We start from the raw sequence: 23,846 nt of genomic DNA on the forward strand, positions 1-23,846 counted from the left end.
TAATTCACATCCCTGAGCAACATAGCATATATGTTGACTACTACAGCTATAGTGTGACCAATAGCCTATGTATGCTTTGGACTACTGCTATTTCAAAGTGCAATACAGGCAGTCCCCGGGTTACGTACAAGATAGGGACTGTAGGTTTGTTCTTAAGTTGAATCTATATGTAAGTCGGAACTGGCGTCCAGATTCAGCCGCTGCTGAAACTGACCGCCAGTTCTGACTTACATACAGATTCAACTTAAGAACCCCAAGCTTCCCCAAGTCAGCTGCTGCTGAAACTGATGAGCGCTGATTCCAGGAAGCCTGGGGCAGAGCAACTCTGCCTCGGGCTTCCTGTAGTCAGTGCTGGTCAGTTTCAGCAGCGGCTGACTTGGGGACGCCTGGAGCAGAGCAACTGGGGTGCTGCTGGGTTGCTCCAGTAGCACCCCTCGGCGCTACTGGACCAACCCAGCAGCACCCCAGCTGCTCTGCCCCAGGCGTCCTGATTCAGCCACTGCTGAAACTGACCAGCAGCGGCTGAATCAGGACCTGGGGCAGAGCAGCTGGGATGCTGCCGGGTTGGTCCAGTAGTGCCCAGAGCGGGTGCTGCAGGACCAATCCGCAGCGCCCCAGCTGCTCTGCTTCAGGGTCCAAAACAAAAGCCTGGTCTGCTGGGGGGGGCACACTATCCGCGCCCCCCCCCCCCCAGCAGACCAGGGACACGGGGAGCAGAGCAGCAGCGGCAGCAGGGTGCCGCGTATCTGAGGCTTTGCTCTGGCAAAGTCTCAGAGGCGCGGGACCCCTCCCCCCCGCGGCTGCGGCTTCAGTCCCGGTGCCTGTGGTCTGCTGGGGACCGACCCCAGCAGACCACAGGCACCGGGTCTCAAGCGGCAGCAGCGGCGGTTCCCCGCGCTTCTGAGGCTTTGCTCCAGCAGACCAGGGGCACCGGAGCAGCTTACGAACGGGGCTTTCTCGCCCCGGAGCTCGCAGGTAGCAATCCGCCACCTCGACCTCCGGGGCGAGAAAGCCCCATTCGTAAGTGCGGATCCGACATAAGTCGGATCCGCGTAAGTCGGGGACTGCCTGTAACACAATTCACCTCATCTGTGCTACAAAGGGCATGCAAAACTGCAGTGCTTGATAGGTAAACGTGCCATCTCTCTACTTCTTCTGTTGTGAGCTGAAGAGGAAAAGAACTAAGAAACTGCAACAGAGCACCATTTCAGCATATCCTACTACAGCGGGGTGGAGAACCTAAGGCTCAGAGCCAGATGTGGTCCCTGGTTTACCTGGATCCGGCCTCTGGGGCTCAGGGCTCCTCCTCCTCAGAATTGGGGAGGCCACACTGCTATTCAACCTCCACTGCCCCCTGCCTGACTTATTTTTCTGTAGGTCAGAGGCCCCTGACTCAAAAAAGGTTCCCCATCCCTGTACTACAACCTCAGCTGGCATAAGTCGGAATATCTCCATTGAAGTTCATGGACATGGCAATTCAGGGTTCTTTGGAGAAAGAACCCCTAAGGTTTTAAAATAAATTGCAAACAGTTTTTAAAAGATTTCACTTATGGGAAAAGTTTGCCGTCCCTTTCAAACTATAAGCATAGCAGAATAATCCTGAGTTTAGGAACTTTCTTAACTAAATGGATAGCGGTGACCCCAAAATAGTTGAAAAATCTGCTCTCATACTAAAAGAATTGTTGCCTCATCTGATAATTCATGCACAATCCAGATGAAAAAGAACAGATGAAAAACAAGCCCTGACTATTTTAAATTCTATAGCTGCTATCTTGGATCTGTTTATAGATATGTAGCTTATCTTACATGCACAGGGAGAAAAATGGGTACTGCAGTGTGTTCAACTCAAAACATATGGATGTGTCACCTCACTAATTCCTGAAACTCCACAGTCCCTGGTAAGTCATGAAAAAGTTATTATGATCCTGTGCTATTTATTCATTTTATTTTTTGAAAGTGGAGAGAGCCCAGAGGAAGAAAAAGGAGAAAAGGAATGTTGGCCAAAAGAAGAAGAGAAAAATGACATGAAAATGTTCTCTTTCACGTGCACTGCAATGTCTAGACAGAAAATATGATAAATTATTGGAAGCCTATTAACTTAACATATGGAACTTATGTAGTTAGATCTGAGCAATGATTTTCTTTTATATTTGCACCTGGCATTTTCACTATCATTATAAGCCAATAATTATAGATAGACATCAGGTTTGCAAGTAGCCTACACTTTTGTTTAATCAATCATCTGTTTTTTTCCTCCCCTTGTCTACTTTTCATAGTTCTTTGTGAAACCTGTGTACTTTGGCAGTTTGCTGGGTGAACTCTTCCATTTAATTCAGACCAGATCCAACTGAAGAAGCTATAAAGGTGTTTCCCTTGAGGATATAGGACCCCTTGAATTCAGAAATGGTAAGAAACTTAACTTATAGCCATAGGCACCAGCTTCCTCCAGCACCTAGGAGGTGCTCAGTGCCCTGCTTTGCCCTAGGCCCCCCTTCGATAGTTTGGGGCAGCCACCCCAGGCCTAATGCTTTGGGGTGGGCTTATGGGGTCCAAGGCAGCCTGCGGGATTACCGGGGCATGGTGACAGCAGCAGGAGCTAGGTCCACACCTGCACTCACCAGCAGCAGTGGGAGCCACAGGAAGCAAAGCGACTCACCCTGAGCCTGCTCCACTCTGCCATCTCCCATCTGGGTCATTCCTCTTCACTATTGTGACAGGAAGCAGAGCACCAGGCTCCGCTCCCCCGAGTAATAAGGCTGGGAGCTGATTTTGGGGTAGTGCAGCAGGCTGGGACTGAGTCGCTCCACTTCTGGCTGCTGCGGTCAGTGTGGGGGCACCCAATCCCTACTGGCCCCCGGTAATTCTCTGGGTCACATCTCTCAGGGAGGGGGCTTGGAGAAAGGGGTGCGATGGGGAGGGGCAGAGTAAGGGTGAGATGGGGGTTTTGCAGGGGTGGGAAGAGACAGGATGAGAGGGGGGTTAGGGTTTGGGATGCAGCGGGTGTTGTCCCAGTCCCTGCACCTCCCAAAGACAGTGTCCCCACCTGACCTCTTCCCCCAACCCCACCCCTACTCTATTCCCACCTGACTCCATTCACACCCCACTTCTTCCCACCCAGTTCTGCACCCACCCTGTTCCCACTCTTTCCCCTGTATCTCCTGCCTACAGCAGAACAGCTGATTGTGGTGGGCAGGAGGCACTGGAAGAGAGGGGGAACTGACTGCTGATGGGTGCTGAGTACCCACTAATTTTTTCTGAGAGTGCCATAGCCTTGGGACACCCATGCAGTTGGCACCTATGCTTGTAGCCCAATTTTGGAGTGTTCCTGATGGAAAACGGGCCATTGGACAGGATTCATCTCTAGTGTAACATAGGTCCAGAGGAGATACACCAGGAAATAATTTGCCCTCTTATGTATGTAACCCCCCTTTTTCCTCCCCGGGTTACTGGGGAACAGGTCACACTCACAGGTGTGCCTGGGCACCTGATGTTTTAACCTAAAAGAGCTCCTGAGCACCCCAGTGGTGATGGTGTTTAGTTGGGGAAAGCCCTATCCACCCCCTTGCTGGCAATGAATGTAAAATGGCAGTGCCTCCACCTGGCCGGCCTTGTACACACACTGGTGTGCCTTGAGAGCCTCCAGGAATATACTCATTCCAACTATAATATGGATCCAAAACAACAACTACAAATCATATACATCTAATAGAATACTTTAAAATAAACCATCTTTACTTAACTTAAATAAACAGGGATTAACAGAATTAGAAATGAATAGCATTAACAAAACACATAACAATAATTGAAGCTTATACAGCTACCATTTGTACTAATGGTGACCCCACCCCAGAGTGTGCACACCCCTAGACTCAGTCCCAGACGCTTGCATTGGCGCGCTGATGTTGCAGCTGTAGTGGAGATTCTGTCCAGGCTAAACAGCAGCTCTGTCCCAGGCAGCACTTTTCCAACAAGGCCCAAAACTTACTGCCTCATGCTGGGCCTATATAAAGCAGCCTGCTAACTCCCAGTTTCAACAGGCAACGGTCTGTAGCTGCACTGCAACAGCCCCTGCACTGGGTCAATGTCCTTGGCAGCAGCCTGGCTCCCCCTTTGGTTCCAAACTGCAAGGCCGAGTCCCAGACTGCTAGGCCTCTTCTTCAAGCACATGGAGAGAGCCTCCTCTCTCTCACCAGAGTCCTTCCTTCCTGTTTTTTCCCAAGGGCTCATGGGAATTGTAGTCTGGATTGTAGCACCAGGGTCGTTTCAGAATAAAACAGAGGCCCCTTTAATAAGGGGGCTACATTCTCCCCCCACCAGAAAAATCCTTAATGTCCCCATTAAGGAACCAGTATCAAGAAGAAATACAATACAATACAATACTATTGCCTACTGTTGGTTGTATTAATAGCCAATGGAGGGTAAAGTATAGGCCCATTAGAATAGGTACAATTTAGGCATACAGCATGAGGTGAGCACCACCATGTCGAACACCTGAGTTCATGCTTAGAGGATACATCATCTGGGTTGGATGTCTCAGGTGCTTTAACATCTTTTAACACAACCACTCCACGGTGTACTGTGGGAATGGACACCTCACTGCTGACTCCAACCATATCATATGTCAACCTCTGAGGAGGCCTGACTTCTTGGAAAATCAACGTCCTAGCCTCTGAGCACTGCAAGGTGGAAAGCCAGAAGCTGTAAAGGGATCACGCTCAGGATTCCTTGCAGACAGTCCACAGAATGAGGAACTTTGATTGTCCTCTTATTGTTCATAATTGTCTCTGTGTCTTCCTTATCACAAATCACTACCGGTTGTCCCTGCCGTGAAATAAACTGCTGGAGAGCATTCTGGCACTTTGCATATGTGTGGTCCCTCATGATGATCATGATAACAGGCATGTCTACCAGGGCGAGGGGACCATGTTTCAGCTCACCAGCCATTATACCTCCCGAGGGCATGTATGTGATTTCTTTAATTTTCAGAGCTCCCTCAAGACATGTAGCATAGTGATAGCCACGTCCCATAATTAAGACAGACTTCTGATGGTAAAGCTCTGTTGCCAGTTTTTGGATCTCATCATCCATACTCAGCACTTCTTTGATCAAATCTGGTAATACCTTTAGACCACGTATTATCTCTTTGCGTCTTTCTTGCATAGAAATTCTATCATCGCACATCATGAGGGCAAACATCACCAGAGAAACAAACTGGCTCGTGTAGGCCTTTGTGCTGGCCACACCAATCTCTGGTCCTGCGTTGATATGGACACCGCAGTCTGTCTCTCTCGCCAGAGTCCTGCCTTCCTGTTTTTTCCCAAGGGCTCATGGGAATTGTAGTCTGGATTGTAGCACCCAGGGTCATTTCAGAATAAAACAGAGGCCCCTTTAATAAGGGGACTACATGTATGTGTTGGGGTCACTGGGCATGATCCTAGGTAACTCGGAGGAGTGGAAGATCAAAAGAATCGATGAAGCACCCCCGCTCTAGGCCCAAGCACCCTAAAAGCACCCCCCTTCTCTCCCCTTCCCGCCTTCCCTCCTCTTCCCTCCTTCCCCCCCCTCCGTCCTCCCCTTTCTCTCCCCCCCCCCCCCCCGGCATAACTTTTCTCTGGCTCTCTAATAGCTGGGAATGGCAAGATAGACCTTGAGGTTGCCTAGTTACTATCAGTGGTATAGAAGAAGAATTCAGATGTGTCTCTGTAGAGGGGAGGAAGAGAATAGGGCTGGCAGCATGTCCCAGCGTGGGAATCTTGCTACAGTTCACTATTTTCCTGCAAGTAAACAACCTGGGTATATAAGGAGGGAAAACTGCTTACGTTGGTGTGCTTGATCTGAGATGTCTAGTCTCCTGGCACCTATTTGAGCGTTCAAATAAACTTTTTTTTTGCTTCTCCACACCGGTGTGTTTATTGGAGCGTGCACACCGGGCACCGAACCGAGCTGTTGCCTCCCTTGGGCACTCTATGCCGGCAACATATGAGTAGTCAAAGTATAGAATCATAGACGGTATCAGCGATGGAAAAGGCCTAATTCTCATGATTGAATCCTGAGGCCTTGAGATATGATTTCTAGTCCAGGCCTTCCCACAAACTTCCTGTGTAACCCTGGGCAAGCCATGCAGGCTAAAATTTACAAATGTAGGAGCCTTAGAACAGGCACAAAAATCCATACTTCACTGACTTCAGCTGGATACCCCTGTGAATATCAGACCACATATTTTAAGTGCCTAGCTAGATTTAGGCATCCATGCTTGTGCTTAACTTCCTTATAACTCAATTTCCCAATCCATAACTTTGTATTAATAAAACCCACCTACAATACCACATAGAGGGGAGGAAAAGAGGGCTGAGTTTTAATTCATGTTTGAGACAGTAGGATGAAAGAAGATTAAAGTTTCATTTTTGCATATTGTTCCGTGATATTTTCTAGATTTATACAGTACAATTAAGTCTTAAGCAATGTGGTTGTTTATATCAACTGTTTAAAATATGGCGAATCCCTATTGTCTCACCAACCCCAAAACTGCTAACTCACCCTAAGGTCTTGTCTACACAGAGATGAGGAATTAGTTCACAATGAGTTGATAAGCACTGGTGCATAATTCATAATTCACAATTCACATTTCAGAATGAGTGCACAGGACAGGTGTGCCCTCTTTCAGTTTGTATCTTTGTGGGTATGTAGGCAGGGTCTGAATGAACTGTCACCTAACAGCTAGTTTGAGAGAGGAAAAGAGGTCAGGATCAAATTGTATATACATGAACACACCTTCTCTGCATAGGTATCTCTCAGACATGAGTTGGTGATGTGTTACAAATCACTTTAGTATTGAATGCAAGGAAAGTGAAGTGTTATTTCATTCTATGACTAAAGATGAGCAGAACTGTGCTGATCTTGTCCCAAACAAGGGGTCAACCTCAACTGAAAGGAATTCACTAAGACAGGGGCTTGAAAGCCAGAGCTCTGTGAAAATAAGAGGAGTAGGGGGAAAGGTGTCCCAGTCAGGAGGCACGGACTTCCCAAAGGTCCCTCATCAGTGTGTCTCCCCAATGTTCAAAGACAGAGGTAAAAAGGCTTCATTAGGAGTCTTTTGGTATGTTACCAGGGCCACTCTGGCAGGCAAGGGTGGCACTGCTCTGGCAGAGACTCCTTTCAGGAGGTCAGGGTAGCACTCCACTGCCAGCAGCCCCCTTCTCACTTCTCCCCCCCCCCCCCAGTCTCCTCCCACCTATGGCCTGAAGGCTATCTGGGGGTTGAACCAGGCTCTAGAGGCTGCTGTTCCCTCCAGTAGCTCCCCAAGGCCTGCAGGTTGTCTGGGAGGGGAAAGTCACTGGAGACTGTCCCATCCTGCAGCACTCCTTGAGGCCTGCAGGCAATCTGGGGGAGCAAGGCTCCAAGGGCTGTCCCCCTTCAACACCTCCCATGCAGCCTGCACACTGTCTGAGGGGAACCAGGCTCCAGAGGCTGCTGCCCTCTCCAGAGGCTCCCTGCAGCCTGCAGGCTGTCTGGAGGAGTGAGGCTCTGGGAGCTGCCACCTCCTACAACTGCCCGCCCCCCTTGCAGCCTACAAGTGTCTGGGAGGGCCAGCCTCCAGGGGCTGCCCCCTCCTCTACCCTCCTCCAGTGGCCCGCTCTTGCACCCTGCAGGCTATCTGGAGAGGGTGAGGCCCCAGGGGTTGCAGCTGCCCCCAGTGGCCACTCTGAGTATTGCATCCCTCCCTTTTTTTGCATTTCTCCTCTCTCTGCTCCCATCCCTTTCCATGTTATGGAAAACAGTCCCATTCATGGCACTTCCCATTTTCTGGGCACAACCAAACTCTGACCTTGGTTTAAGTTAGGATAAGAGGAAGCTGTGTGCCAATTTTCGTGGTCCTACCTTTTACAGTTTAGAAGGAGTTTTTGAACAAATGGACTATAGAGCTACAGACAGATGACTTGCAGACAGATAGATGCACTGTATATGAGAGAGAGAGAGAGAGAGAGAGAGAGAGAGAGAGAGAGAGAGAGAGAGAGAGAGATTAAGGATTATTAGTTAATTTAAAGATTTTCTTCTGATTTTCTTCTGATAATATTGCCTATGTCAATTACTTAATTGGAAAGTTATATCTGTTTCCTTTACTGTTTCCTTAACAACCCCAGAAACGTTTACCTCAGGAAGAACAGAGGAAGGGGGTCATTAGACAGATTATTAAAGCAGCGGCCCAAAATCAATTTTTCAGAGTAACAGGTCCACAGAGGACATCCGCAAAGCAGTGGAGGACTGCAAAAATTGTGCAAGGCATGTGCATGAACAATAAATTGAACTAAGTCCATTTTCCTTAAACTGATTATTTTTTAATTTTTTAAATAAGATTCCAGTGTACACAGAAGATGTAGAATTAGTGCACTGTAATTAACTCAGGTTAATCCAGAATGGAAATGCCTTTTGTGGACAAGCCCTTAGAAGCAGACAGAGGATGGTTTTATGCTGAGGTGAAAATAAAGGGTGAACAACCCTGGCAGGAACTGGCTGAGCTGTGACAAAAGCCAGTAGGGAACTACTAAAAAAGTTGGCAACGACATGGGTTGTGATAGGACAACACAGCTATGTCTACACAATCAGATTATTTTGAAATGTTATTTCAAAATAATAAATCCAAAAATAACTATTTTGAAATAAGCTTATTCCCCTTCATAAGCAGGATTTATTATTTTGAAATAATAAGCCCATTATTTTGGAATAACAGGCTTGGTAGTGTGGACTTTTGCCTTATTAATTTGAAATAAGGGGAGTTATTTCAAAATAACTCCCCAGAGTAGACATGACCTATCTGTAAGAAATGTAAGTTCCTTTCACCCCGGTTTTATAATTAGGAATCAATCCACTTAGTCAGTTAGAGAATCATATTTACCAGAATATGATTTCATGGTTTCATGTTCATAAGAATTGTCATCTGGGATAATGTTGACACTTAATTAACAATGACCCATTCTTATGTAAATAGCAGTTCACTCCCACCTTCCTTCTCCTCTTGACAGTCTTCTCCATTTCCTGAGAAAGTCCTGCTGCCTGACCTGTTGCTCATTGTCCCCACTAAGATTTTGTAGCTGTGAAATGAAACAATCGGAAATGCCTGGGATGCTTATTTCTCTTCCCTTCTTTAAGATGATTTGTTAGGTAGGCAGATAAATATCATAAGAATGCAGACATGTGCTATCACTAGCTGGAATTATTTTCAAGGTCAGGAGAGGCAAAAGAAATCATTTGAGGAAACTATAACACCAAATAAGGATGATTCACACTACTCTGAAAAGGACTGTACAGTCATCAAACCACAGTATTCCCCATTGGTAAATATTTTATTGTTTACTCCACGTTCACCTGTCATAATAAAGTCAAACTATCACATCTATGGACCATGTTCAGCCTTTACTCACAGCCTATATATCTTGGAATTGTCAGAATTTTAGGATAGCCACTAGCCACAACTATCATCAATAGTAAGTCTCAATGAACTTGGTATTCTATCCTCTTTGGTGTGAAGAGAAAGTGCACATCTTTCAATCATATACAGCTAAGTGGAACTCGGAGGAAAGCAAGCCCCAGCATGTATATGGTCAGGGGAACTAACAGATTCGCTGCATCCCTGGGCATGGGAGGAAGGGCCTGGCACCTTGCTCCCAGAAGGGGTGTGGCATCAGGCAAAAGAGGTGGGACCAAGGCAACCATCCCTCAGCACTGCCCAGACCATGCTGCACCCCACCCCTAGCCCTCAGCACTGTCTGGAGCATGTCACCCGAGGCTTCAAAGCATGCTGTGCAGGGCTCCAGCAATGAAAGGGTCCAGGACTCTGGCTGTTGCCTCAGTAGTAGCAGTGATTGGGAGCTCCAGTGCCTTTTGAATCACTAGGCCTCGGGGCAGTTGGCCCCGTTAACCCCTCCCTGTGTTTGTGGATCTGTATATATAGGGTTGCCAGGTGTCCAGTATTCACCCGGACAGTCCGGTATTTTCACTTCCTGTCTGGTAAAAAAATTCAGAGAATACCGGACACCTAAAATGTTTCAGTATTTTCTGATTTTTTCCCCAGCCAGGAGGCAAAAATGCCGGGCACCTCGCAACCCTACAAACACTCAGCACCCAGCATCCCCAATATCCCCCCCGGCTCCCAACACCCCCAAGCTCCTGACCCCAGCCCCCATGCTTACTTGGCCCTGAATGCTTCCCCTGGGTCTTAGTGCTCAACCTCTCCCCTATTCCTATCCCTGCACTCACTCTTAAAGGGGACATGCTGTTTTAATGCTGTTTTATTTTATTTTTTTTCTTAATAAGTCCTTTTTTTTTTTTTTTGCTCAACAGCGTTGGTCTCCCTCCCCCTCCCCCCCCCCCTTCATCAGAATTTTTTTCCGGTGTTTTATTTGGGGGGGATCAGTATTTTTGTATTTTTGTTTCAACCATCAGGCATCCCTATGTATATGGCATTCAATTTATGGGAGCAAAATGGAAGAAGAGGCACATAAGTTAAAACTGCTGCTCATATCACTTCTCATGTGCCCTATGATACAGGCATATACACATTTTCTTTTATCTTTAGTGTTAATCCAAGTATATTTAGGGTGGTTTGGATTCAAAACTGTCAAGAATATCTAATATCTTAGGAATTATGTTTTTCCCAGATTCCTCTGTGACTATTCTAATTGTGTCTTTGAAGTTGATTCTCCCTCTTCTCCTTTACCTTACTTTGGACCCCAAGAATTTATTTTCTTACTCAGCATCCCATGGAATCATAGATGTGTAGGGCTGGAAAGGACCTCAACTGGCCATTTAGTCCAATCCTCTGCACTCAAGGCAGGACCATGTAATGACTAGCTTGTTTCCTCTACTCAACACAATTGGCACTGAAAGTGTGGTGTTGGACAGCTGTTAGCATTAATTGTTACAAGAACAGATGTACTCACAGAATTTGTGTTTGAATTGTCTACTCCCTCAGTTATTTTGCAAAGAACTGGGAGAGCAATGTTTGGATGACATCCTGTCCTACTTTGAATTTAGGTGATGAAAACACTCATACTTGAGTCAGCTCCACAGAGGAAGGACCACTCCCAAACGCTGCTCTTCAGAAAATATCAAACTAATGGAATCTATTAGTAGTGATTAACTCATATAGCCCTGTACAAAAATTTCTTGTTACTTGTATGGTGATAATACTCAGAAATGCCAGTAAAGATCAGGGCCTTGTCAGTCTAGGGACTGTACAAACACAAAGTGAAAGCTAGCAGGCTAAAGAGAGAGAACTAAAAATGGATGAAAATGGAAGCAGAAACACAGAGAAAGAGAATGATTTTCCTGCAGTCATACTCCAGTATAGTAGCAGAGCCAGAAATTAGAACTCAGCTCCTCAAATCACAATGTCTCCCCAGATCATGCACCATTCTCTTCAACCAACTGAGTTTAGTAAGGACTACAAATAATGTGGGTAAGTCCTATGTATTACAGTACATATTGGACCTACATAATTAGGCTTGGCAGAATTTGATTTTTTCAGATAATTTTGACAATGTATTTCTTAACTTTATTTTATTTTATCCATTTAAAATGTTCACAGCTGTGGAAAAGTATGAGTTTTAAGCATTTTTATTGTTTTTATTTATTTAAATTTTCACCATTTCAGGAAATGATGGGGGGATGTAGGCAAGTTCTGCTTCCGGACAGGGTGTTTTTTATTATTATTTTTTGCCTTATGCTCCAGGTACAATGTGATGTAGCAGCAGATGAAAGGGACCTCCTTCCTGATTGCTAGTTCAGTCTTCTATTCTGCTTATTTTCTTCTCTGAGCCATCCAGTTGGTAGCTAATAACCTCCTTAGTTCATCAGATTCCCTGTAGGTACAGGTGATCCTCCACTAACCTTCCAAACCCTGTCAAATGTCTTCCCTTCCTCCTATTCTAACTAACCTCTACTCAGTGTGTTCTAAGTGACCAGGGTGTTAGACTCTCCTTTTCATTATTATTGGGCTGTGGTAGGTGCTGTCTAACTACAGACTGAACCTCTTTAGTCTGGGACTCTGTTGGGCAACATCCCTGGTTCAACATTGTTGGGGATCCAGTAAGTTCTCTGTGGTGAAGCACTCGGGGAAAAAATGTGCTGCAGGACCACGGATGTTGCCAGACCAGAGAGCTGAACTGGAAGCAGAGTCCCAGGCTGATGGCTGGGGAACCAGTGGCAGAGAGCCAGTGGCAGGGAGCCGGCACGAGGCCAGGAGCAGAGCCTGCTGAGATCATCAACAGGGATCTTGACAGCTGTGAGCGGAGCCTGGCAGTGAGTAGAATGGGAAAAAGCAAAGCCCCACTGGGGCTGGGAACAGGGAGCCGGCAGCCAGGAGCAAAGCCTGACAGGGAGCCCAGCGGCCAGGAGCAGAGCTTGTCTGGGACCAGTGGCAAAGAGCTCAACATCTGGGAGTGGAGACCAGCACAAAGCAGAGTAGGGAGGAGCAGAACCCAGCCAGGGCTGGGTGCAGGAAGAAGAGCCTTGGGGTATGTCTACACTACAAAGTTAATTTGAACTAACGGACGTTAGTTTGAATTAACTTTCATAGGCGCTACACTAGCGCTCCGTTAGTTCGAACTTAATTCGAACTAGCGGAGCGCTTAGTTTGAACTAGGAAAACCTCATTTTACGAGGACTAAGCCTAGTTTGAACTTACTAGTTCGAATTAAGGGGTGTGTAGCCCCTTAATTTGAACTAGTGGGAGGCTAGCCATCCCCAGCTTTCCCTGGTAGCCACTCTGGCCAACACCAGGGAAACTCTATTGCCCCCCTCCCGACCCCCTTAAAGGGGCACGGGCTGGCTACGGTGCCAGTGCCAGGTGCAAGCCTGCCAGCACCCAGCCAGCAGACCCTGCACCTGGCACGGCTCGACCCAGCCACCCGATGCCCCCCAGCCCTCCCCCTCTTCCCGGGACCAGGCTGGCGGCTCCCAGGAGCTTGCCCAGGACCGCAAGAGGCGGGCACTCACCTGGTCCAGTGCAGACATCGTGGACCTCGTCCACGACCTCCGCACTAGGCACAGGAAAGTGGCCATCTAGGGCAGGAGAGCTGCCAGCCTGGCCACCCAGGAGCAGGTTTGCATGAAAATCAGGGTGGTCCACTGAGACCCCCGACCCCGAGCCCTGAGCTTAGAATGGCTGTACTCAGTCAGACCAAAGGTCCATCTAGCCCAGTAGCCTGTCTGCCGACAGCGGCCAACCCTAGGGTCCCTAGAGGGGATGGACCAAAGACAGTGACCAAGCCATTTGTCTCGTGCCATCCCTCTCCAGCCTTTCATCTGATGCCCTGCTGGCACTGCTTCCGGCCATCCTTAACCCCGGTTCAGGGTCCACTCTGTGTGGACATGCTAGTTTGAATTAGCAAAACGCTAATTCGAACTAGTTTTTTAGTCTGTATCCGTTAGCTCGAATTAGCTTAGTTCGAATTAACTAATTCGAATTAAATTAGTTTGAATTAGCGCTGTAGTGTAGACATACCCTCGGGGTTGGAGGCAAGGAGCCCAGTTGCCTTGACTGGAGATGGAGCTCAGTGGTCGGGGCCATGGCAGGGGGTTGCAGCTTCGTGGGCAGGACATGGGACCAGAGCCCAGAGCAATAGGCAAAAGGTGGGAACCCAGAGCAGCAGGCCAGGGTGGGAGCCTGGAGCCAAGAAGTGACAGGCCAATGGCCTGGAGCCAAAGAGTGGCAGGCCAGGGACCAGAGCCTAGTGTGGCAGGCCAGGGGTGGGAACCCGGAGCCCGAGAGCGGTAAACCAGGGTCGGGAGCCAAGAAGCCAGGAGCAGAGGGCTGGTGGCCAGGAATACAGCTGGAGTCTGGAGCTGGCAACAGAGGAGCCAGCACTGACCTCCTTGATCCAGCAAACTTCCTGTTTTGGGACCTGATCCTGAGGATACCAGACCAGAGACATCCAACCTGCACAATAAAACCCCTCTGAGAAGTCACATAATTATTTAACAATAGATGCTGACATTCAAAAGTTAGTTTTATAAACATTAAAACACAAGCCATTAACATCATATGTCAAAACATACAGGCTACGTCTAGACTGGCCCCTTCTCCGGAAGAGGCATGCAAAGCAGGCAAGTCAGAATAGGGAAATCCACGGGGGATTTAAATATCCCCCGCGGGATTTAAATAAACATGGCCGCCGCTTTTTTTCCGGCTTGGGGAAAATCCGGAAAAGAGCGTCTAGACTGGCGTGATCCTCCGGAATAAAGCTCTTCCGGAGAAGGGGCCAGTCTAGACGTAGCTACAAAGTAAATTTCCTTAAATTAAATTCTAGTAAATCCTCAAGCAGTATTTTTCTAATTTTGCCTATCTGTAATTGTTTATTACTGATGGAAATATTTTTTCCTCAGTTTGTGGGTAGATGGTGAAATTGAAGTTTACTAACATTTACCAATAAACAGGGCTCGCCGAACTGAGGCGAGCCCTGCTCGCCATCCATGCTATCCAACTATCTGCACATGCGTAGATCGTTCTTGCACAGATCGCCCGAATCCGGCTCTTCTGGGTTGCAATCTACTCACCAAGGGCGAGTAGATTGCATTATTTGTCGAGCCCTGCCAATAAAATTCAGATCCTTCCAATACTATACATTATTCAACATTCTACTGATTACATTCTATGTTCCCAAACCTGAAAAAAACCACAGAGAGAATGAAGACTAGATAAAACAAAATAAAAAATAACTATGTGTTGAGGAGAATATCAGCTTGACAATGTAGACTAAAAAGGCAATACTTAAAAACCGATTACACAATATTTATGAATGTATATTCCTGTGTAACAAGTAAACTATACATGTGCACATTAGGTACTCTTCACTTTATTTATTTTTCTGTCTGTGCTTTACATGTTCGTTTAAAAAAGAGGAATTTAAGAAGGAATCTAACAGGCATTCATATAGGGTACGTCTAAACTATGTGGCTCCATCAACGGAGACATGTAGATTACTTTACTAGGCAAAGGGAAATGAAGCCGCGATTTAAATAATCACGGCTTCATTTAAATCAAAATGGCCGCCACACTGTGCCAACCAGCTAATTGAAGCAAAATGCAGGACAATGTAGCACTTTAAAGACTAACAAGATGGTTTATTAGATGATGAGCTTTCGTGGGCCAGACCCACTTCCTCAGATCAAATAGTGGAAGAAAATAGTCACAACCATATATACCAAAGGATACAATTAAAAAAATGAACACATATGAAAAGGACAAATCACGTTTCAGAACAGGAGGAGAATGCAGGGGGGGGGGGGGAGGAAGGAAGGTAAGTGTCTGTGAATTGATGATATTAGAGGTGGGGAGAGTGGGATGTCTGTGAGCTAATGGTATTAAAGGTGATAATTGGGGAAGCTATCTTGGTAATGGGTAAGATAGTTTGAGCATTTGTTCATTCCTTCCTGGAGAGTGTCGAATTTTAACATGAATGACAGTTCAGAGGATTCCCTTTCAAGTGCAGATGTAAAAGGTCTTTGTAGCAGAATGCAGGTGGTTAAGTCATTGAGAGAGTGTCCTTTCTGGTTAAAATGGCAAGAAACTGTTTTTTCTTTGTGATCTTGTCTGATATCTGTTTTGTGGGCATTAATCCTTTGGCGAAGTGTCTGAGATGTTTGTCCAATGTACATAGCAGACGGACACTTTCGGCACACGATAGCATAAATTATATTTCTGGATGCGCAGGAATATGTGTTCTTGATCTTATAACTCACTTGGTTAGGTCCAATAATGGTATCAGCAGAATGAATATGTGGACAAAGCTGGCAACGGGGTTTGTTGCAAGGGAAGGTACCAGGTCTGGTATTAGTGTGGTATGTCCTGTGGTTGTTGGTAAGAATCATCTTGAGGTTAGGTGGTTGTCTATAGGAGACAATGGGTCTGTCTCCCAGAGCCTCTTGGAGTATGGTATCCTGTTCCAGTATAGGCTGTAGTTTATTGATAATGTGTTGGACAGGTTTAAGTTGGGGGTTGTAGGTGATGACAAGTGGTGTTTATTGTTGGTTTTCTTGGGTCTGTCTTGAAGTAGATGGTTTTTAGGTATTCGTCTGGCTCTTTCAATTTGCTTTTTTATTTCTCCGGGTGGGTAGTTGAGGTTTATAAATGCTTGGTAGAGATCCTGAAGCTTCTGGTCTCTGTCAGTGGGATTAGAGCAGATGCGGTTGTATCGAAGGGCTTGGCTATAGACGATGGATCGTGTGGTGTGTTCTGGATGGGAGCTGGAAGCATGTAGGTAACTGTATGAGTCGGTGGGTTTTCTGTAACCAGCTGATTGTTATCCTTGAGGCATAAAGGATCTCCCGATGAAGGGTTCTGGGGTCAGCAGATCCCCGTCTAGACTGCTGCGCTGAGCCGACAATCAGCTGATCGGCACAGCGTGGCAGCCCTTTTGATTTAAATGAAGCCGTGATTATTTGAATCGTGGCTTCATTTCCCTTTGCTGTCCTGACTAATCTACACGGCTCCGTCGATGGAGCCATGTAGTTTAGACACACTCATAGACACAACTGTGATTGGTTTATACCAGGGTGGAGAACCTCCAGCACATGGGCTACATGCAGTTTGTCAGGGTTAACCACTGTCAGGCTGCCAGATGGTTTGTTTACCTGTGCATTCACAAGCACAGACACTCACTCCTAGTGGCTGTGGTTTGCTGTTCCTGGCCAGGAAGCAGTGTTCTGGCCTGTACCACTTCCTGTACTGTTCACTTTGTACTCTGTGTTGTAACTGAAATAAAAATATTTGAAAAAGTAGAAAACATCCAAAATATTTAACTAAATGGCATTATATTATTGTTTAACAGTGCAAATAATCTCACAATTAATCATGATTAATTTTAATCATTTGACAGCCATAAATATAATTATTAATAACATGCTAATTGTCAGAAAATATAGTGTAAAAAATGCTCATTCACTCACAGAATGACATGCGTAATTCCCAAAAATAATATGTTCCAAAAAAGGGCAGATCCCAATCTTGCTTTAGTATAGCGCAATGAAAAAAATCAGAGATATAACTGACAACACCATCAGTTATCCTCAAATTGTTTAATAAATCTGTAAAGAACATCTATTTGTCATTAATTTGCATATTCAGGCAGATTTCCAACTAGCTTGTTTTATACAACAATCTAAATATTTCCATGTGTGAATGACCTCATTTTAGTAAACCTAGAAAAAAGCAAGGGATGCCAATGCAGATTGTTAAGCTTCTTCCATAACAATTTTTATGTAGAGCAAACAATTAAACTCTATAAAAAAATCATTAGAGTTCAGTAAAAAGAAATAGCTATATGGTTCTACAGTTCAGCTCTATGTGCAGCTAATTTCTGCACCTGTACTAGCTTAGGTAAAACTAAGAAGCAGCGATCTGCTCACAAATTATTAAAAACTGGTCAACGGTTTCCTCAGTTTTTTCAAATTTTCTATCCTGAGTTCACTATTGTTTAAAATGAATGTAAAAGCTTAAAGCAACCCTGCCAGAATTCTCACCATTGCTGGACCAGGAAATATAACGTTCACTAGGTCTGGAAGCCAACAGAGTGGCTGGAGTTATATGGTAACATGCAGAGTATCAAGATCACTGATTCATAAACTCATGGGACATAAAAACATAAGAACGGACATTTTGGGTCAGCCCAAAGGTCCATCCAGCCCAGTAGCCTGTCTGCCAACAGTGGCCAGCACCAGGTGCCCCAGATAGGGTGGACCAAAGACAGTGATCAAGCGATTTGTCTCCTGCCATCCTTCTCCAGCCTCTGACAAACAGAGGCCACAGACACCATTTCTATCACCATTTCTAATAGCCTTTTATGGACCCAACCTCCAGGAAATTATCTAGCTTCTCCTTAAACTCCGCTATAGTCCTAGCCTTCACAGCCTCCCCTAGCAAGGAGTTCTACAGGTTGACAACACGCTGTGTGAAGAAGAACTTTCTTTTATTAGTTTTAAACCTGCTACCCATTAATTTCATTTGGTGTCCTCTAGTTCTTCTATTATGGGAACTAATAAATAACTTTTCTATATCTGCCCTCTCCACACCACTCATGATTTTATAGACCTCTATCATATCCCCCCTCAGTCTCCTCTTTTCTAAACTGAAAAGTCCCAATCACTTTAACCTCTTTTCACATGGGACCCCTTCCAAACCGCTAATCATTTTAGTTTACCTTTTCTGAACCCTTTCCAAGGCCAAAATATCTTTTTTGAGGTGAGGAGACCACATCTGTTCACAGTATTCAAGATGTGGGCGTACCATAGTTTTATACAGGGGCAGTAAGATATTCTGTGTCTATTTTCTATCCTTTTCTTAATAACTCCTAGCATCCTACCTGCCTCTCCGACCGCCGTTGCACACTGTGTGGAAGTCCTCAGAGAACCACCCACGATAACACCAAGATCTCTTTCCTGATTTGTCATAGCCAAATTAGCCCCCATCATATTGTATGTATAGTTGGGGTTTCCTTTCCTGATGTGCATTACTTTACACTAATCCACATTACATTTCACTTGCCATTTTGTTGCCCAATCACTCAGTTTGGTGAGATCTTTTTGGAGTCCCCCACAGTCTGCTTCTGTCTCGACTATCCTAAACAGTTTGGGATACTCAAACAGTTTACTCTCAACTGAGTAAAACAGTGTTGTTCTATTGACTTCAATGGGAATATGTAAATTTACACCATCTGAGAATCTGGCTTTATTGTGTATTATATTTTGAGGTGAATATGAACATCAGAGTGAGAGAGGGAGGGGAATGATCAGATCCCAAAGGGAAGGTGATTCAGAGAAACTAAGAGGACTGTGCCCCCAAAGGAGTTGGAATTGCAGGAGGTTGTTTTGTTTTGTTTTGCATGTGACCTTTAGACTAGAAGATGGGGTAAGAGAAACAGACTAGTAAGAAAATGAACCCCCATATTAGAGATCAGTGTGTAGTCCCAGGAGGTCGCGTGTGCTGGACAAACATCCATCCTTCCTCCTCACCCTCTCATCCTCCCCTGTAGCAGGCGGGGAGGGGGGAAATATGCAGTCTCCCTGGGGAAGCCACGTGTGCCAGGCCCAGCGTGTGAAGCCACCCCACCCTGTTATCTCCCTCCCGTCTGCAGGTTCCTTCCCTGCCTGGAAAAGAAGCACTGTCCCAGGAAGCTATGTGTGCCGGACCCAGCCTGTCCCAGACACAGCAGGAAACTGCCCTCTCTTGTCCCTCCACCTCCTGCCCATAAGTTCCTGCTCTGGCTGGCCCCTTACCATGCCTGCCTGCCTGTCTCCAAACTGCATATGTCCAGATGCTCCCCTGAGAACTCTGTGCACCTGCTATAAAGTGCCTACTTTAAAACAAACATTTGGTCTTGCACAGAATACATCTCTACTGTCTTTACAGAGACCTTCAGTCTAGGCTAACTGATTAGGGGGAGGCTTAACAAAATGTACCTGCTGTAATGTAAGTTTTGTAAGTTTTCATAGAATCATAGAACCATAGAACTGGAACAGACCTCAGAAGGCATCAAGTCCAGCCCCCTGCTCTAGGCAGAACCAATCCCAACTAAATCAACCCGGCCAGGGCTTTGTCAAGCCGAGACTTAAACACCACTAGGGATGGAGACTCCACTACTTCTCTAGGTAACCCATTCCAGTGCTTCACTACCCTCCTAGTGAAATAGTTTTTCCTAATATCCAACCTGGACCTCTCCCACCACAACTTGAGACCATTGCTCCTTGTTCTGCCATCTGTCACTACTGAGAACAGCCTCTCTCCATCCTCTTTGGAACCTCCCTTCAGGAAGTTGAAGGCTGCTATCAAATCCCCCCTCACTCTTCGCTTCTGCAGACTAAACAGACCCAAGTCCCTCAGCCTCTCCTCATAAGTCATATGCTCCAGCCCCCTAATCATTTTGGTTGCCCTCCGCTGGACCCTCTCCAATGTGTCCACATCATTGCAGCTGAGACTGCAACCAGCTCTGTGTGTACTCCCCCTCTTCCAACATCTGCCTGCCTGACTCTGATCTGCACGCAAAAAGGCACAAGGGTGGACATGTTCATGGAGCAGATGGAATGCATGAACTCCCTTGTGGTGGAGATGTGAGGGCAGCAGGACCAGATTACTGAGTGCCAGGAGAGGAGAGCCACCAGGGAGCAGCAGATGAGGCAGCAGGAGACCCCCTTTGCATCCCTGACAGCTCTGATGAGCTGCCTGGCTGCATGAGTGGAGGGAAACTCCTCCCAGAACCCCGCCTGCCCCAATGATAATACCACTTCTCCTCCCTCAGCCCCAATGCTTCCATTCCCAGGGTCACCAGGGGCCGCCGGTGCTCCAGGACATGGGGCAGGGGCAGAGCTCAAGGGGAGTCTTACCCTCCAGGAACTCAGGAGGCAGAAAGCAGTCCCACTCACATTCCTGAGCCCCCCTCACCCCTTTGGGTTCCCACTTCTTTTATTTCCCAGCTGTTGTCCACAAATAAAATTTCATGTTCTTTGAACAATGGTCTCTTTTTGGTCTCAGGAGACTTCTAAACCAACCCTTTAAATGTCTAAAAGCTCTTTCAACCACCATTCTGCACTTGTTCAGCCTGTAGTTGTACTGTCCCTTCGTGGGGCCCAGGCTGATCGTGTACAGCTTCATGGGCCATGGGAACAAGGGGTAGTCTGGGTCACCAAGGATTACAATAGGCACTTCCATTTCTCCAATTCTGATTTTTCTGTCTAGGAAAAAAGTGCCACTCTGCAGCTTTTGGATGAGGCAGGTGTTCCTAAAGATGCATGCATCATGCACCTTTCCCGACCATCCCATGTTGATGTCAGTGAAATGGCCCTTATGATCTAACAGCACCTGTACACCATGGAGAAGTACTCCTTGCAGTCGATGTACTCCATGGAAAGGTGGTCTAGGGCCAAGATGGGATGTGTGTTCCATCTATCATGCCACCACAGTTAGGGAACCCCATTACAGAAAAGCCATCCACTATGGTATCCACGTTTCTCAGAGTCACAACCTTCCACAGCAGAATGGTATTGATCACCTTGGCTATCTGTATAACAACAGCCCCCACTGTAGATTTCCCCACCCCTCATTGATTCCTGACTGAATGGTATATATCTGGCATTGTAAGTTTCTAGAGGGCTATTGCCATGTGCATCTGCTGGGTCAGGGTGGGTCTCATTCAGATATTCTGGCACCTCAGGGCAGGCAAAAGCCATTCACAAAATTCCAAGAATATGGCCTTGTGCACTCATAAGTTTTGCAGCCAGTGTTGATCGTCCCATGTTTGCATCGTAATTCAGTCTCACCAGTCTGTGCTTGTCTCATGGTGCCAGAACCAAACTTTGCACTGTGTCCACAGGATTGACTGGTGGCTGCACTTCCACCAGCGCCAGGACTTGCATGAGCAGCACCTCCATGCCAAGCCAAGGTTTGTCCTCTGCTTCTTGTTGGCAGAGTAACATGTGTACACTCTCCTAGTATTGTGTCATTAGGCGCATCACCACACACATCACCATTGCAATGGCTTGCTGAAAACTGGCTACCTGCTCATGCTGCTGTGGCCTCTGTGCGAGCAACCGGGGCATACAAAGGCGCAAGCAGACTGCTTCCCATTGATCTCATGTAAAGGAGAAGGGACAAGTACATTATGGAATGCTGCCAACATTAGCCCATAACCACATGCTGCACAGTTTTGGTCCCAGCAGGCACCAGAAGCCTTGCTCTCTGAGGCAATGGTAGGCTTCCTAATGGGGACACACTACCTTGGACTACATTTGATTCTTCCCTGCAGTGAGGACATGGGCCTTTGACTTTGCAAAATCAGGTGCCCAGAAATCGACCATATTAGATTCATCCTTACCTTGTTCTTTAGACATGGCCTAAATGGAAGTTATAAAACTAAGTACCTTTGAGGATCTGGCCCATCCATGGGGCCTAATCCTGTAACTGCCAGCCTACATATGGACTGCTGTGCCTAAACATTGTCAGTTGCAGGACTGAGGCCATAAACATCACAGTAATAAGTGTTTCATCTCTTGATCCACAGTAGTGTGCTTGGAGCTGTACAAGACATGAAAAAAAGAGAGTTTATAATCTAAAAGACAAATCAGAGAGGACGGGGCATGCTAAAAAAAACTATAGGAAGGAATTAATGTACAATGTATTTATTTCATTGTGTGTATATTTCAATGTGGCATGTTTCATTCATGAAAAAAATGAGTTACACCAACTGCTGCTCTTCCCAGTTCATCCCATCTCCTCTATTTCCCCACCTCAGATTATGCCTAGAAGCACGAGATTAATTGAATACTACACTACTGCCTCCATCCAATATAGTTCCAGTCAAAACAGTCTCCCACTCAGAGCTGGAGGTGGCTAGAAAACTAGATATTTAGTCAGTGAAAGGAGAGAGAGGAAAGAGACAAAGGGATGTGAGTCAGAAGCAATGTCTGTTATACAGACAGATATTGAGACAAACTTCTGTCTGTCTCTCTGGTAACATAAGAAAAGGGATGCTGTGTCGAAGTGTGGGTTGCAAAATAATCTTCATTTCATGTGACAAATAAAAATGAAGTGAACATATTTCAGCCATGAGGCTATCTTCAGTCAGGATCTGAAGAGGGAAATGTAAAGCTAGCACAGGGAACTGTGAAGTTAGTCAAACTAATTGTAATACATAATTTTATACATGTAAAAATGGGAGTGTCCCAGAGAAAAAGGGATTTGGATTCAAGCACAGAAATTAAGATTGGGGAATGCTGCAAACCTAGAGGCATAGTACTAAGAAATAGAGTTTGCCCAAAAATATGGAAAACCAAAATTGTAGAAAATGTCAAAAATTGGTTTCATTTAACAGGGTTCCAAACAGAATAAGGTTTTTTTTATTTTAATGTTTTTCTATAAAATATTTTTGAAAAATTTTTGAATTTCTAAATTTTGAATTTTCCGTTTCTCCTTCATTCCTACTTTTCCTTTTTGCCCCCAAAAGCAATAAAAGGGATGAAGTCCAGGGTTTTTTTCCTCAACTTCTTCATTTTTCTTGATTTCATTTTGCCTTTTGCTACATTGTATCTTTTACAAAGTTGGGAGAGTTTTGAAAAGCTACAGAGGGGTAAATGAAAAAATGGAGAGAAAGAAAAAGAAAGAGTAAAAACTAAAGGCTACATCTACACTACATGCTTCTCGCGCAAGAAGCCTTTTGCGCAAGAGTTTTTGTGCAAAAACTTATTGTGCAAGAGCACGTCCACACATCAAAGTGCATAGCAAAAGCAATGTGCTTTTGCACAAGAGAGCGTCCACACTGCATGAGACACTCTTGCACAAGAAAGCTCTGATTTCCATTTACAGAGTGGCCATCATTCTGCACCTGTGCTTTTTCCCTCTGGAGTGTCCACACTTGCCTTTTTGCGCAAGAACTCTTGTGCAAAAGGGAGTCATGCCTCGTAAAAGGAGATTTACTTACAACGGGAAAAGCCCTCCGTTCTGCCATTTTACTCTTGATTTCCTTGAGCAAAAGCGCATTTGAGGTGTGGACGCTCCACAGGTTTTTGCGCAAAAACAGCTGCTTTTGGGCAAAAACCTTGCAGTGTAGATGTAGCCAAAGAGGATAAATCTGCTCTAGACATCATACTACTGTGCTCACTGAACAGAGAGGAATAAAGGACAAAGGTGGAAGGAACAGAGAGAGGTGAGAGGAAAGAAAATCAAAACCATTTAGTCTATCCTCTGTCAGGATTGCAGGGTTATTCCATTTGGAAAATCTATCCACTGGCTCTCTCAGGCAACTAGGCATCTGCCACTTATCTATCTGCAGTGCATCTACAATATAAGTCATGTGGCACTTATT

The 23,846-nt window shown here is 45.8% G+C and overlaps 1 pseudogene; it reads right to left on the minus strand.

Moving 5' to 3' along the window:
* Positions 1-4,614: 4,614 nt before the first annotated feature.
* LOC142826817 (glutamine--fructose-6-phosphate aminotransferase [isomerizing] 1 pseudogene) lies at positions 4,615-23,489 on the minus strand (annotated as a pseudogene).
* Between the last annotated feature and the right edge of the window lie 357 nt (positions 23,490-23,846).

This window comes from Pelodiscus sinensis, chromosome 1 (genome assembly GCF_049634645.1).
Source record: "Pelodiscus sinensis isolate JC-2024 chromosome 1, ASM4963464v1, whole genome shotgun sequence".
NCBI classification, from domain to species: domain Eukaryota; kingdom Metazoa; phylum Chordata; order Testudines; family Trionychidae; genus Pelodiscus; species Pelodiscus sinensis.